Source organism: Oncorhynchus keta, chromosome 22, assembly GCF_023373465.1.
Source record: "Oncorhynchus keta strain PuntledgeMale-10-30-2019 chromosome 22, Oket_V2, whole genome shotgun sequence".
Lineage (NCBI taxonomy): Eukaryota > Metazoa > Chordata > Actinopteri > Salmoniformes > Salmonidae > Oncorhynchus > Oncorhynchus keta.
In genome coordinates this window covers 17,351,830-17,368,293 of record NC_068442.1, presented here as the reverse complement: position 1 = coordinate 17,368,293, position 16,464 = coordinate 17,351,830, and positions in this window count along the sequence as shown.

The following is a 16,464-nucleotide window of genomic DNA, read 5'->3' as shown; positions in this document are numbered from 1 at the left end:
CTATGTGGGGTGGCCAGTCCTCTTCTGGCTGTGCCGGGTGGAGATTATAACAGAACATGGCCAAGATGTACAAATGTGCATAAATGACCAGCATGGTCAAATAATAATAAGGCAGAACAGTTGAAACTGGAGCAGCAGCACGGCCAGGTGGACTGGGGACAGCAAGGAGTCATCATGTCAGGTAGTCCTGAGGCATGGTCCTAGGGCTCAGGTCCTCCAAGAGAGAGAAAGAAAGAGAGAAAGAGAGAATTAGAGAGAGCACACTTAAATTCACACAGCACACCGAATAGGACAGGAGAAGTACTCCAGATATAACAAACTGACCCTAGCCCCCCGACACATAAACTACTGCAGCATAAATACTGGAGGCTGAGACAGGAGGGTCAGGAGACACTGTGGCCCCATCCGAGGACACCCCCGGACAGGGCCAAACAAGAAGGATAACCCCACCCACTTTGCCAAAGCACAGCCCCCACACCACTAGAGGGATATCTTCAACCACCAACTTACCATCCTGAGACAAGGCCGAGTATAGCCCACAAAGATCTCCGCCACGGCACAACCCAAGGGGGTCGTTAACCCAGACAGGAAGATCACATCAGTGACTCAGCCCACTCAAGTGACGCACCCCTCCCTAGGGACGGTATGAAAGAGCCCCAGTAAGCCAGTGACTCAGCCCCTGTAATAGGGTTAGAGGCAGAGAATCCCAGTGGAAAGAGGGGAACCGGCCAGGCAGAGACAGCAAGGGTGGTTCGTTGCTCCAGAGCCTTTTCCTTCACCTTCACACTCCTGGGCCAGACTACACTCAATCATATGACCCACTGAAGAGATGAGTCTTCAGTAAAGACTTAAATGTTGAGTCCGAGTTTGCGTCTCTTACATGGGTAGGCAGACCATTCCATAAAAATGGAGCTCTATAGGAGAAAGCCCTGCCTCCAGCTGTTTGCTTAGAAATTCTAGGGACAATTAGGAGGCCTGCGTCTTGTGACCGTAGCGTACGTGTAGGTATGTACGGCAGGACCAAATCAGAGAGATAGGTAGGAGCAAGCCCATGTAATGCTTTGTAGGTTAGCAGTACAACCTTGAAATCAGCCTTTGCCTTGACAGGAAGCCAGTATAGGGAGGCTAGCACTGGAGTAATATGATCAAATTTTTTGGTTCTAGTCAGGATTCTAGCAGCCGTATTTAGCACTAACTGAAGTTTATTTTGTGCTTTATCCGAGTAGCCGGAAAGTAGAGCATTGCAGTAGTCTAACCTAGAAGTGACAAAAGCATGGATTAATTTTTCTGTATCATTTTTGGGCAGAACGTTTCTGATTTTTGCAATGTTAGGTAGATGGAAAAAAGCTGTCCTTGAAATGGTCTTGATATGTTCTTCAAAAGAGAGATCGGGGTCCAGAGTAACGCCGAGGTCCTTCACAGTTTTATTTGAGACGACTGTACAACCATTAAGATTATAATTGTCAGATTCAACAGAAGATCTCGTTGTTTCTTGGGACCTAGAACTAGCATCTCTGTTTTGTCCGAGTTTAAAAGTAGAACGTTTGAAGCCATCCACTTCCTTATGTCTAAAACACATGCTTCTAGCGAGGGCAATTTTGGGGCTTCACCATGTTTCATTGAAATGTACAGCTGTGTGTCATCCGCATAGCAGTGAAAGAAACAGTGCCCACAAACTGTTAGGGAGTATGTAAAGTTGTCCCAACACCAGCAACTTATTTTCAGCACCATGGAGTGAATCCTTACCTCCACTACACCTGGCTATCAGCAAAGTCTTGTCTAGGAGCGAAACAGTTCATTCAGCATCCTTTACTGCCTTATGGCTGACTTGCTTGAACAAATGTGGTTTCTACTGGCAATTGATATGTACAAACTTTGGAATAAAGGAAAAACGAGTGGATGAGACAATCCGTAATTTAGATTAAGACAACGAGCGAGCTAAAACAGACATAGTCAATATAACTATTTGTCCAGCACTTTAGAAATATACAGTACAGCGACAGAATTCAGAACATGGGCCGTTCTCCCTGTACACCAAGTCAGAACGGTAGGATAAATAAAGGGGGCATTTAAGCAGACAATGAAAGCTCTTACAATATTCGATGATGACATTTCTCTAAAGCAGGCTATAGGTTACATGTGCACCTCCAAGTCAGAACAGTAGGCTAAGTTATGAGGGGGAAAGGGACAAAATTATTAGGGTGAGGCACATGGGCTACTAACAGCTTACTACAAAACGTAGACTTAGTATCACTTTTTAGCTACATTATACGTATCTCCCTGGCATATTACATCATTTATTTGCAATTTCCAACTTGTTGTGTAATGTTTATGTCCAATGGCCAATGAGCACTGATTCGTTTTATCTATAATTTATGTTCATATGATAAGGATTGAAAAGGATTTTCCAGTAGATTGTGACTTGATTCATGAGGATGACTGCTTGTCTAGCTTGCTAGCTAAGATTCTGATAGTATGATGTTGACATGATTAGTCCAATCAAATCTACGGTAGATATAATGGGATTTGACGTCATTATATCTGTTGGCAATGTCCTTGAGCCTTCTTGGATGGGCACTTCTCATGTAAACCTATGGCAGCACCCAGGGGGCTTGATTTTTCGAGCTAAACCTGTAGATTTTGCGGTGACGTAGTATCCCCATAAGTGACAGAACACTGAGCCAATCATGGCACAACTAGAGAACATTACCAACCCCTACGCTCTGTATTTTCCGCTGGCTGCGGATAATATAATATATATATATCTTTATATATATATATATATATATATATATATATATATATATATATATATATTTTTTTTTACATTGTTTGCAAAATTATATGTGACACATATTAATAACAAAATAGCATGCTAAACAGGCTCTGCCCCATCTGCCCTGAATGACGGGTCACCAATGTGTGTCAGAACTGCTTGAATCTCATCAAATATATAACAGGAGAGATTATTTCACAGAAAATAATAAAGTACCTTCAGTTTTGTTGGAGTTTTGAGTGACGAGTTAACGGTTAACAGCTAACGGCTCTCTAAAATATCGTCATTGAGCAGAGCAGTCCAAGCTGGGCCATTGCTATGTATAATCACAGACCTAAAGCCACCATGAGCAGAGCGCATGCAGAGCGCAGGAGCGAGTGAGAGACAGAGGAGCAGCTAATGGATTTACTAACAGAGGAAGTTATTTCAGATTTTGGGTTTCGGGCTGGGCCGGGCCGGGCCCTAAATTTGGTAGAAGAAATCGGGCATGGGTAGGGTAGGACTAGGGCTTAAAATGTATGCCCATGCAGAGCTATACCACATGGTGATGTCACCAATTGTCACGCCCTGACCTTAGATATCTCTGTTTTTCTATATATTTTGGTTAGGTCAGGGTGTGACTAGGGTGGGTACTCTAGTTTTGTATGTCTAGGGTTTTGTATGTCTAGGGGGTTTTGTATGTCTATGTTGGCCTGATATGGTTCCCAATCAGAGACAGCTGTTTATCGTTGTCTCTGATTGGGGATCATATTTAGGTAGCGATTTTCCTCATTTGTGTTGTGGGATCTTGTCTATGTATAGTTGGCTTAGTGCACATCAGTAGCTTCATGGTTCGTTTGGTTGTTTTGTTCAGTGAGTTTCGATTTATTAAAATTATGTGGATCTCTACTCACGCTGCACCTTGGTACGATCCTTACGACGAACGTGATACCAATGAAGGCCAAAACTCCAACTCACCAACAGCTCTTACACAAAGCAAAATCTAGTTTTTAACTGTACTGGGCCTTTACCTTTTCTTCCTGTACACAAATACCAACTAAGACTTATTTTAAGTTATCTTTTCTTTTGTTCAGGTACTGCTTTGGTCACCATGAAATGGTAAGAACGAAACTACTTGGAGTGCAGTAACTACTGAACTTTTATATTATTACAAAAGTGACACACACTTTAATTCCTCCATTAATCTCCCACCTCCTTTAGTTTGACGTGTGTGACATAGTTGAACTTCAGGTTGACCTACAGAAGCGGCCTGCAGATTGGGGGGGTGTTACTGCGACAGTGACACCTGTCAACCACACGTATAAATGATTTAAAGGCCGCAGATAATGCAGTGATATGGGAGGCTGAGGCTGCAGTAGCAGTAGCAGTGGCAGGGTAGTCAGAGTGTGTTGTTGGAATCAGAGAAGGAGCACGGTAGTCAGTGTGTTGGGATCAGAGCAGTAGCAGGGTAGTCAGTGTGTTGTTGTGTTCGGAGGGAGCAGTGTGCTTTCTGTCCCATGACGCCAGACCTCAGAGCTGAGCGATGCACTATGACAAACTCAGGGAGGAGAGATGCTCACAGAGAAATAGCAAAACAGTTTGTCACCCCACTCTCAACACCCACTCTGAGGCTGAGGCTGCATGGGGCATGCAGTACACTGTTTTATAACCTCTAAATTTCACATCCATTTCCTGTGCTGAATTACTAGGAACATCTGAGTGCCTTTAATAATGTGCTGATGACGTCTATAGATACACTATATATAAACAAGTTGTTGTTCATGTCTATGATGTCTCAGTGTGGCTGTTTGTGCTCTTACTTGCAAGTGTCTAGATAATGGCACTTATGGCACTTATCAGAGTTGTATTAAGAGGGGGTGAAATCGACAATTTATTGTTAAAACGAGAGGCTGTCTGGATCTTTAATTTAAAGACCCTTGCTCCCTTCGGTCTCAATGTAGCCTTTGATCTGAAGCCATTCTTGTGATTATTGGGATTTTGCTATTCATTGTAAATGTTTGTAGGCCTATGTAGCCAAATTAGTATCTATGATGCTATCCATTTATGTTTTTGGTATGTTCTTTTTATATCTGGGAATTAACCAATGATTTCAGGCCACTCCCGGCCATAATTACAGACACCTGTGTGCGTCCTTTGACAGTATATAAACTAGTCACCCTGCAGTGTTTGTCATTACACCCTGATGAAGACAGGTTGTCTGTTGAAACGTTGGATATTAGGTTATTCAATTATTGCATCTGAGCTCCTAGTGTGCAGCTCTCCTTGCATTTTTCAAATGACAGTTGATGGTAACATGTTAAGATGTTGGTGTGTTTTTTAAAATTCTTGTCCGTATCTCAACTCTGCTGGCTGGTCCTAATTCTCAGGCCGGGGATATTGGGGCTTGTAGCCAGAGGCTCTTTTTTTTATCATTCGTTTCCATCAATCTGAAGCTGGAGACAAAGAAAGAGACATGATTGAATTCTTGTGACACACAGTCAAAAGGCCGGTTTCAGGTGTCACATAATTTTGGGGATAGTGTACTTCACTGAGGGCTGTATCAATGTCCAAGTGCAAATACTGGAGTAAGCAGAGTCAGCCTATATGCCACAAAAAAAGGGAAATTGATTTCAGAAAAAGTGATTGACGGAGATAGATGAAAATGCTGATATTTTGTATCACAGTTCAGGAGAAAATACAGACACTAACAGTACAGACTGACTCTCAACAATTCATCTGTACAGTGTATCAGCCATTAAAACAAGATATTTGCTCTTTTGCTCACTTGTGATTTGCCCACTAGTCTACAATATGTGACCTTTCTCATCTAACAACATGGGGCATGAGATTGGGAAGAGACCCGTCCATGCTGCCAACACTAACGAAGGGAAGTGTGTGTGTGTGTGTGTGTGTGTGTGTGTGTGTGTGTGTGTGTGTGTGTGTGTGTGTGTGTGTGTGTGTGTGTGTGTGTGTGTGTGTGTGTGCACAGTTACTGTTTAGGAGGGAGGGAAAGATAGAGAGAAGGTGAAATGGAAAGGCAGAGGGAGTGAGAGACAATTGGTGAGTTTGTCACATGATACAGACATTGTGTGTATGCCAACCTGCCATGGGGTAGAGAGAGATAAGTTGAAATTGAGATGCTGGTTTGCTGTAGGGAAGATACAGTATATACCATTCAAAAATATAATGTAAAATATAATCAATCAATTGAAATAAATGTATTAGGCCCTAATCTCTGGATTTCACATGACTGACAGGGGCACAGCCATAGGTGGACCTGGGAGGGCATAGGTCCACCCATTTGGTGAGCCAGGCCAACACACGAGGGAGCCGGGCTCAGTCATTCAGAATGACTTTTTCCACACAAAGGGCTTTATTACAGACAGAAATACTCCTCCGGTTTTTGTGCGTATGGAACATTGGGATGTTTTATTTCAACTCATGAAACATGGGACCAGCACTTTATATGTTAAGTTTATATTTTTGTTCAGTTTAGATTAATCAAAAGTGTGGGGCTAGTGAATCCTTCAGGGGGATCTTCTATCCTCTGCATGTTCCTCTCCAGCCAGGAGTGAGACTGGGAGGGATTAGTTATGAGTGGGAAAGGAAGGATTTAATGGAAGGCAGAGTTTTTGGAGCAAAGATTATGACAGTTGGCTGGGTTAGTGCCCTGTGCCGTTGATGCAGGGTCTTTCTAAGCAATCCCAGTAAGAGGCAGTGGCGCTGGGGTTCAGAAATTGGCCTGCGGTGTGCTATTGCGTGCCGATGTATGTCATTGCCTGGTTATCACCCAAAACATAGGATTATCATGAGACCTGGGAGCATGGCTTTTGCTCGCTGACTTCTGTCCATCCTTCCTTCTCTGTTTGTCGCTTTTTCTCTTGCTCCCTCTCTCACACATAATTGTTCTATCTAAGCACTAACACATCTTTTCCCTCCCTATTGGTTGTGAAGTGCATTTGAGGTCACTGTTAGAGCTTGGGGTGGGTTAACATGATTAGTTCTCTGTGACCGCTTTCATGTCTCACACACAAGCTGCCACACACAAAGCTTTTTATTTCTCGGACAGGAATATTCCACAGTTACTTGTTTATATAGCTATGTTGCATATTCATTTTCTGCGCTAGTAATCATAGACTCATGAACCACCTCCAACTAAAAATCTACACTCAGTATACAAAACATTAAGAACACCTGCTCTTTGACATGAGACTGATCAGTTGAATCCAGGCAAAAGCTACGATCCCTTATTGATGTCACTTGCTACATCCACTTCCATCAGTAGATGAAAGGGAAGAGACAGCTTAAAGAAGGATTTTTATGTCTTGAGACGAGTGAGACATGGATTGTGCATGTGTGCTATTCAGAGGGTGAATTGGCAAAACTAAATATTTAAGTCCCCTTGAATGAGGTTTTGGTAGTTTGTGTCATGAACTGCAACACTGCTGGGTTTTTTCACACGCAACAGTTTCCCATGTGTACATGTGTATCAAGAATGGTCCTCCACCCAAAAGGCATCCAGCCAACTTGACACAAATATGGGAAGCATTGTAGTTAACATGGAACATCAACCCATGTTTGGGGGTGCTGCAATTACTTTGCATAATTATTATTTAGCCCACGCTACGGGACTAGTAAAGGCCCAGTGCACTAAATATTATTTCCCCCCAAAATATTATTATTTTTATTTAGATTTTTCAGGGGGTGCTGCAGCACCCCTACTTGCCACGGCTATGGTTGCAACTCAGTATTAAAAAGGCTTTCACGATGGTTGGTGTAATCAGTGTAGGGTGGCAGGTAGCCTAGCGGCTTAAGGGTGTTGAGCCAGTAACTGAAAGGTTGCTCGTTCGAAACACAGAGCTGACCAGATAAAAAAATCTGTTGATGTGCCCTTGATCAAGGCACGAAACCCTAATTGCTCTTGTAAGCCACCTTGGATAAGAGTGTCTACTGAAATGTATATTCCTACTGAAACCATGCAATTATTCAAAGCACCATCATCTATGTTGGGTGGGGGGCGGGTGGGGGTAAGTGCTGCATAAACATTAAAGCATCTACAAAGGTTGGGTCGTAAACATAGCTCAGTGAGCAGGGTTATACAGAACCACAGTGGACCACTGACCCACAACAAAAAGGAATCATGCTATCATGGTCACCTGTGCTCTTTGTGTGTTGACCCTCTTTGAACCATTTTGCAAAATATTCAAAGTGACACACTATCTGACTCACACAACCAGGGCCGGACTACCGCATTTGGGGCCCCGGGCACCAACATTTTTTTTGTGGGAGAAAACAGCTAACTGCCTGCATTTAAACACATCCTGTGTTGGAAAATAAATGCAGTTTTATAATTCTATTCGACACATTTTGTCATGAGGCTAAGAGAAAATGTTGCAGTTTGAAAGCTAATTTCCTGAAATTCTACATATTTTGCCATGGGTCAGAGAGAAAGATGTGCTGTTTTATGCCCATCTCATGATAACATTTTGCCATAAATCTGAGAAACTATGTTTCAGTTTTAAAGCAAATTTCCTGCTATTTTACCAATTTTGCCATAAGGCTGAGAGAGAATTTTGCCATTCTAATGCTAATTTCCTGCAATTCTACACATGTTGCTATCATATGATAGCATTTGAAGATCAGGAATTTGATTTTAGCTTGATATGATGCTCGTCACTAGATACCACAGGAACAAAATCCTAATTATGTCTAAACCCTGCATAGTTCTATAATTTATCTTCTTAAAATATTATTTTAAACATAACCCATATCTTCACCCTAACCTTAACCACCTTGCTAACATCAAACCTAACCTTAAATTAAGACCAAAAAGCAGTTGACAATGCGTATCAGAGACAAAACCAAGTCATGAGGTCGAAGGAATTGTCCGTAGAGCTCAGAGATAGGATTGTGTCGAGGCACAGATACGGGGAAAGGTATCAAAAAATGTCTGCATCGTTGAAGGTCCCCAAGTACGTAGTGTCCTCCATCATTCTTAAATGGAAGATGTTTGGAACCACCAAAACTCTTCCTAGAGCTGGCTGCCCGGCCAAACTGAGCAATCGGGGGAAAAGGGCCTTGGTCAGGGAGGTGACCAAGAACCCGAAAGAGATCCAGAGTTCCTCTGTGGAGATGGGAGAACTTTCCAGAAGGACAACCATCGGTGCAGCACTACACCAATCAGGCCTTTATGGTAGAGTGGACAGACGGAAGTCGCTCCACAGTTAAAGACTCTCAGACAATGATAAATAAGACTGTCTGGTCTAAGGAAACCAAGATTGAACTCTATGGCCTGAATGCCAAGCGCCATATTTTATTTATTTTATTTATTTATTTCACCTTTATTTAACCAGGTAGGAAAGTTGAGAACAAGTTCTCATTTACAATTGTGACCTGGCCAAGATAAAGCAAAGCAGTTCGACACATACAACAACACAGAGTTACACGTGGAGTAAAACAAACACACAGTCAATAATACAGTAGAAACAAGTCTATATACGATGTGAGCAAATGAGGTGAGATAAGGGCAAAAAAAGGCCATGGTGGCAAAGTAAATACATTATAGCAAGTAAAACTGGAATGGTAGATGTGGAGGAATATATGTGTGGAGGAAACCTGGCACCATCCTTACAGCGTAGCCTGGTGGTGGCAGCATCATTCTGCGGGGATGTTTTTCAGTGGCAGGAACTGGCAGACTAGTCAGGATCAAGGAAAAAATGAACGAAGCAAAGTACAGAGAGATCCTTGATTAAAACCTGCCCGAGAGCACTCAGGACCTCAGACGGGGGCGAAGGTTCACCTTCCAACAGGACAATGCACACAGCCAAGACAATGCAGGAGTGGCTTCAGGACAATTCTCTGAATGTCCTTGAGTGGCCCAGCCAGAGCCTGGACTTGAACCTGATCAAACATCTCTGGAGAGATCTGAAAATAGCTGTGCAGCAACGCTCCCCATCCACCCTTACAGAGCTTGAGAGGATCTGCAGAAAAGAATGGGAGAAACTCCCCAAATACAGGTGTAGCAAGCGTGTAACGTCATACCCAAAAGGACTCAAGGCTGTAATCACTGCCAGAGGTGCTTCAACAAAGTACTGAGTAAAGGGTCTGAATACTTTTTTAAAACATTTGCACAATTTTTTTTAAACGTGGTTTTGCTTTGTCATTATGGGGTATTCTGTGGAGATGGATGATGGAGACCAACTATTTAATCATTTTTAGAAAAAGGCTGTAATGTAACAAAATGTTGAAAAAGTCAAGGGGTCTGAATACTTTCCGAATGCACTGTATGTAAGCACAGAAAATACTGTAGCCTACAAATCAACGATTCAAATGAAGAACAACCTGAGATATGATGCTGGTTTGGACTTTAGCCAAGTCTTTGTTTCCAAGTAAGTGTGCATTGTTTCCTTTATGTAGGTGTGGGTTCAAAACACCATTCATGTATTGTTTTATCAACATTGCACAATATGCTACATTCCCAACTAGAACTTAACAAAAGTTTGCTAAAAATATTTCAAAAATCCAGTGATGATGCATTCCTACTATAATGACAGCTACTGGAAGGAATTATCTACATTCTCATTTTGATTGACTGTTTGTACAGAAATTCGGTAGCTTCAGCTTCAATTTACAGAAATGTTTACTAATCACACTGATGATGAAAACGTACAGGGATTAGCTGAGTTGTGGAATTATGGAATTTTGAACAAGGATTTAACAAGGACCTTCTCAGTGAGGCAGTCACAGCAAATATCTCCTGTTGAAAAGTAGTTGCAATTCAGTATGATTGTGGTTACAGAACTGCTAAAATAGCACACATTTTCCACTCTGCACTTTCCACTTTGCATCTGTTCCCACTCCACACATTTGCTAAATATTTTTCTGGCACAAGGTTGTGTTTACCCAACCTACTCTATGCCTCTCCCAAGCAGAAATGCAGGGTTCTAATATAGATGTTTTATTTATACTGTGAGTGGCCAGAGATCAAGTGTCTTTCTGCCAGCAGTTTTTTTTCTCTGGCAATTTAGCTAGTGATGCAGCTCTTAAACTGATGCTAAAAGAGAAATGCCTAAAAGCTATCTCTGCATTTCATGCTATTGTCACAGTTTTTATGTGGTGAAGGAGAGTCGGACCAAACTGCAGCGTGTATATTGCGATCCATGTTTAATCACACAACGTAACACAAATCCAAAACACAAACTCCACAAAACAATAAACGTAGTGAAAACCGAAACAGCCTTAACTGGTGCAAACTAACACAGACTAAGGCCATCAAGACACTCCGGACAATCACCCACAATACAACCAAAGAATATGGCTGCCTAAATATGGCTCCCAATCAGAGACAACGATAAACACCTGCCTCTGATTGAGAACCACTTCAGACAGCCATAGACTCTCCTAGAACACCCCACTAAGCTACAATCCCACTAAGCTACACACCACATACAAAAACCCATGTCACACCCTGGCCTGACCAAATACATAAAGAAAAACACAAAATACTTCGACCAGGGCGTGACAGCTATGCACTGGACAATGTCCATGGCATTTCAGGGAGTTATAGAGCCCTCAGCCTAGACTTCAATAATATCTCCCACATATGCAAACTTCACAGCTGTAATGTGTTTTTTATTTGACTGATGATTATTACTACAGGGGGGTTTGTAGGATGTGTTGTTATCGGCCGCTGTCTCTTTGATACAGTATTTTCACAAGAAAATATTGGCAATATATTGGCAATGACAGAGCTTTTGAATAGTTCGTACGAATGTGCAGTTCATTGACTATTATGAGTTATGAAATGTAATATCAGTGAAAAGAAGACAAACGAAAGGAAAATATATATTCTATATGTCAATCTCTTTTATAAACAACCAGTGTCGTGCACTGTGTCACGAGCGTCCAGATGACTTTGAGTTGCCAGGCGGTGCTGAGAATACAGTCACTCTCCAGTGCGGAGGAAGGACGGGGTCAAGGGCAGGTGGACTCAACAAAGATGATTTCATGTGGCGGGCCAGAGGATCTAGGAGGGACAATGATAACCATTACACACTCACAGCCACAGCACTCCCATCGAGGTGGTGAAGAACATTGTTGTGACATATGCAATAACATCATGTCATTCCATAGGACGTTCGCTAACAATTGATTCCTCAGGCCCTCCGCTGAACACATCATTAGGACAATTTTTTAATTGTATTTTTTATTTCCCCTTTTTTAACCAGGTAGGCAAGTTGAGAACAAGTTCTCATTTACAATTGCGACCTGGCCAAGATAAAGCAAAGCAGTTTGACACATACAACAACACAGAGTTACACGTGGAGTAAAACAAACATACAGTCAATAATACAGTAGAAACAAGTCTATATACGATGTGAGCAAATTAGGTGAGATAAGGGAGGTAAAGAAAGGCCATGGTGGCAAAGTAAATACAATATAGGAAGTAAAACACTGGAATGGTAGATTTGCAGTGGAAGAATGTGCAAAGTAGAAATAAAAATAATGGGGAGCAAAACAAATAAATAAATCATATAAAATAAATACAGTAGGGAAAGAGGTAGTTGTTTGGGCTAAATTATAGATGGGCTATGTACAGGTGCAGTAATCTGTGAGCTGCTCTGACACCTGGTGCTTAAAGCTAGTGAGGGAGATAAGTGTTTCCAGTTTCAGAGATTTTTGTAGTTCGTTCCAGTCATTGGCAGCAGAGAACTGGAAGGAGAAGCGGCCAAAGAAAGAATTGGTTTGGGGGGTGACCAGAGAGATATACCTGCTGGAGCGCGTGCTACAGGTGGGTGATGCTATGGTGACCAGCGAGCTGAGATAAGGGGGGACTTTACCTAGCAGGGTCTTGTAGATGACATGGAGCCAGTGGGTTTGGCGATGAGTATGAAGCGAGGGCCAGCCAACGAAAGTGTACAGGTCGCAATGGTAGGTAGTATATGGGGCTTTGGTGACAAAACGGATGGCACTGTGATAGACTGCATCCAATTTATTGAGTAGGGTATTGGAGGCTACTTTGTAAATGACATCGCCGAAGTCGAGGATTGGTAGGATGGTCAGTTTTACAAGGGTATGTTTGGCAGCATGAGTGAAGGATGCTTTGTTGCGAAATAGGAAGCCGATTCTCGATTTAACTTTGGATTGGAGATGTTTGATGTGGGTCTGGAAGGAGAGTTTACAGTCTAACCAGACACCTAGGTATTTGTAGTTGTCCACGTATTCTAAGTTAGAGCAGACCAGAGTAGTGATGTTGAACAGGCGGGCAGGTGCAGGCAGCGATCGGTTGAAGAGCATGCATTTAGTTTTACTTGGATTTAAGAGCAATTGGAGGCCACGGAAGGAGAGTTGTATGGCATTGAAGCTTGCCTAGAGGGTTGTTAACACAGTGTCCAAAGAAGGGCCAGATAAATAATCAATCATAAATGAATACATTTAATTAATTAATTAACAATAAATGAATCATCTGCTGAATCCTAACAACGTTCCTTTCTATTACATTAAGTCTATGATTTCAAGTACCCTCATCCTAAAACAATCCAACATTCAGCAATCAATAGGTGATAACTTCACAGTTCCAAAGAATTCCATTATTGCATGGCCTGATATCTAATTAGCAGGTCAAAACTGTGAAATGTCATAATTTCTATTAGTCAAATTTGATTGGAATGGTGAAAATGCACATGTTCCCAGTTAACATAAATACTGTAGTAAGGTTGGAGTTAAATGACTTTCATTTCCATTCCACTGTGTTTAATGGTTATGTCAAGTCACATTTGGCACCCACTTCATTCTTCACCTCTAGTCTAATCCCTCTAAGAGATGTTACCTTACTCATCATCTGTGGTCCTGGGGAATATATAGTTATGAATGCCATCAGTTGCCAGTCATCGACTCGTTAACTAGACTGTCAAACTACCTTTCTCTGGGAAGGATGAAAGTAATCATGACTTGTGTGATGTCTCTAAGTGGATTGCCATACCTTTTCAACTGGGAACTCGATCTCTGTCATGTTCTGAACCCCACTCTTCTAATTTGACCCATACATGACTTAGTGTTGTTTCTACATTGAATTAGGAGAGATATTTCTATTCTAGTCACTTCAAGCCAACTCTTGAATATCCTTGGGGTTCTTATGATGCCAGCAGTAGAAAACTGAGTGCATTTTTAGGGAAACATGTATTGTAAAGGATGATTCTACAGACTGTCATACTGCAGTAACTCCCGACTTCGGTACTTTCTCAAGGTGTAAATATTGTACTAACTGTATTGCACAGTGTAAGCGCACTAACACATGTCTCTCAGTACCTCATTAAATGGCATAGCACGCTGTCTCCCATGAGCTTTCAGCTTCAACAACAACACATGTCCTCATGAGACAAGGCCAATGTTCCTACCAAATGCAGAATCAAACATGCACTCTTCCAAACCATTATTTCTTCTGTAAGGTCTGTTGTTTTGCAAGGCTGTGTTCTTCTCAGAACCATGTATCTTTAATAGTTTCTCTCTTTGTGTTCCATGGCAGGGTCAATGAGGATGGAGGGCTGCTCACTCCACCTCCAACACGTCTGAACAGACACTGCTGCACAGAGGATAAGAAAGGGTATCGCCATCCATCTCACAGAGGCCACAAATCTGCTCCTCCACTCCTCACGACTGAAAAGGTACGCCATTATTTGGAGCGCTGCTTGGTTTTGCCACAGTCAGAGACGCAGCCAAGGGAGAAAACAGGCCCAGATCTGGGTTTAGGCCATTCGAAGTCCGCTGTGATAGGGTTTACTCCATGCTTAAAGAACCGTACCCTGATGTTAAGTCAAGATATAGAGCTTCAGTTTATGTGCAAGTATAGAGCATTAGAGTATCCCCTATCGTTACAAAACCACATGAAAAAAACACGTGGTTTTCAGGCATGTGTGAAGTTTCATGTGTTTTCCGCTCATGTAAAAAAAAGATAACATTTTAATTTCACCACTTCCAGCTACATCTGGTCTCCCGTCCGAGGTCCAGCAGTGGGATGCAGGGTGGTATGTTGCTGGAATGAATGTGACAAAACTTGCAACTGCAAAAAAAGGCAGTGAAAGCAAAGGCCAGATTATTATAGGAAAGAGGGAGGTATTTTATTTAATTGTGTTATCATAAAAAGAAAAATAATAATAATTCATCCATTTGCAAAAGAAATTGGGGGGCATTTTTACATTATTTTCTTGCAATATTCAGTTTTGCTATCAATACTTTTATGGTTTATGTTTTGCTTTCAATATCATTATTTTTGTATGCTATACTAAGAATTGTGTTCTCAACTTCCTTGATATTTATACAGCAGAACAATGTCACCATTTGAACAAGATCCATTAACCTGCTCCAAGAAATATTATTCTGTCCACGGTTCAATGTCTTGCAAAATCGTTCCCTTGTCCTGCAATTGGGCTTTTTAGATGTGGTCACCCTAATTCCACCGGTGGAAACATTGCTACTGCAACATGTGAAGAGAATAATATTATTTCAATCTGCAATTCCACATATGAAGGTGAGATTTTCAATTAGAGTTTTTTGGTACATGTGAAACGACAAATGTGATTTTCACCTGATTTTTTAAAAACGTGAACATACAATTTCACATGTATACATGTGAAAGTCAGATTTTCCTATGTGAATGTTTTTCAAGTGTTAAACTGCATATCCAATTTTCACATCTAATACTGCAATTCACATGGGAGGGTGACAAACATTTTATTCTCCTCACGTGAAAAGGCGGTGTTAACATGTGAAATGTAATACATGTAAATATATATTATGGTTTCACATGTGAAATGTATGGATTTCACATGTGAAACTACTAAGTTGACCTGTTTTTTGTAAGGGTCTGCTTACTTAATATAATGTCTGAGTGATTTCACCCTTTTCTCTTTATAGGATGGCCCTCAGGTAGCATGACCCTAATTTGAACTCACCATTCAGTAGACATTTAGAACTGAATTCATATTGCATTAATAGAACTCTGTTATCTGAAATACTCAAATACGCACTCTGCATATTTTAATTAAATTGTAATTGAAACCAATTCCAGTGTACACATTTACATTCGGTATTTGTGCGTCATTTTGTATAACAGACATACCAAAACACTTCACACAATAGAATGGGTGAATGAATACGAGTGCCCATTACAGACTGAGGAGAAATGGTAGAGAACTGCTGGTGGTTTCTCATGCATAAACTCCTTCTCCGGGATTTTGTTCACCTGCAGAAGAAACAGCTGGCTATGTTTGACTCACAACAGCTGAGCACATTACAGGGTGATATATCCTTTGAGAATTGCTTGCCTGGTGCCATTGAAATATTTCTGACTGGGGAAGTTGTGATAAATAGGATGGAAGAGCAATATCCCTGAGAGCTGTGCAAAAGGCAGTGTTAGAGCCAGGGTTCCATGAGGACAAACCATAATATGTACCACTATAATTTCAAAACAACAATTCCTCCCCTCGTCATCACAAATGAAGAATTCACAATTAGAGGGAACATTTGTTTTATAAGCGACTGTATTGTTTAGATTTAATGAGAGTAACCGTTGCTGTCTTGGTCAGTTTGCATATGTTGATTTGTTCCATATTTTGTCATTTGAGGAAATCAAAAGAATGGGCTGGATCACTTTATAAAATGGTTTGAACATTTTAAATAAAAAATAAAAATGCCTGAATGGTTGATAAATT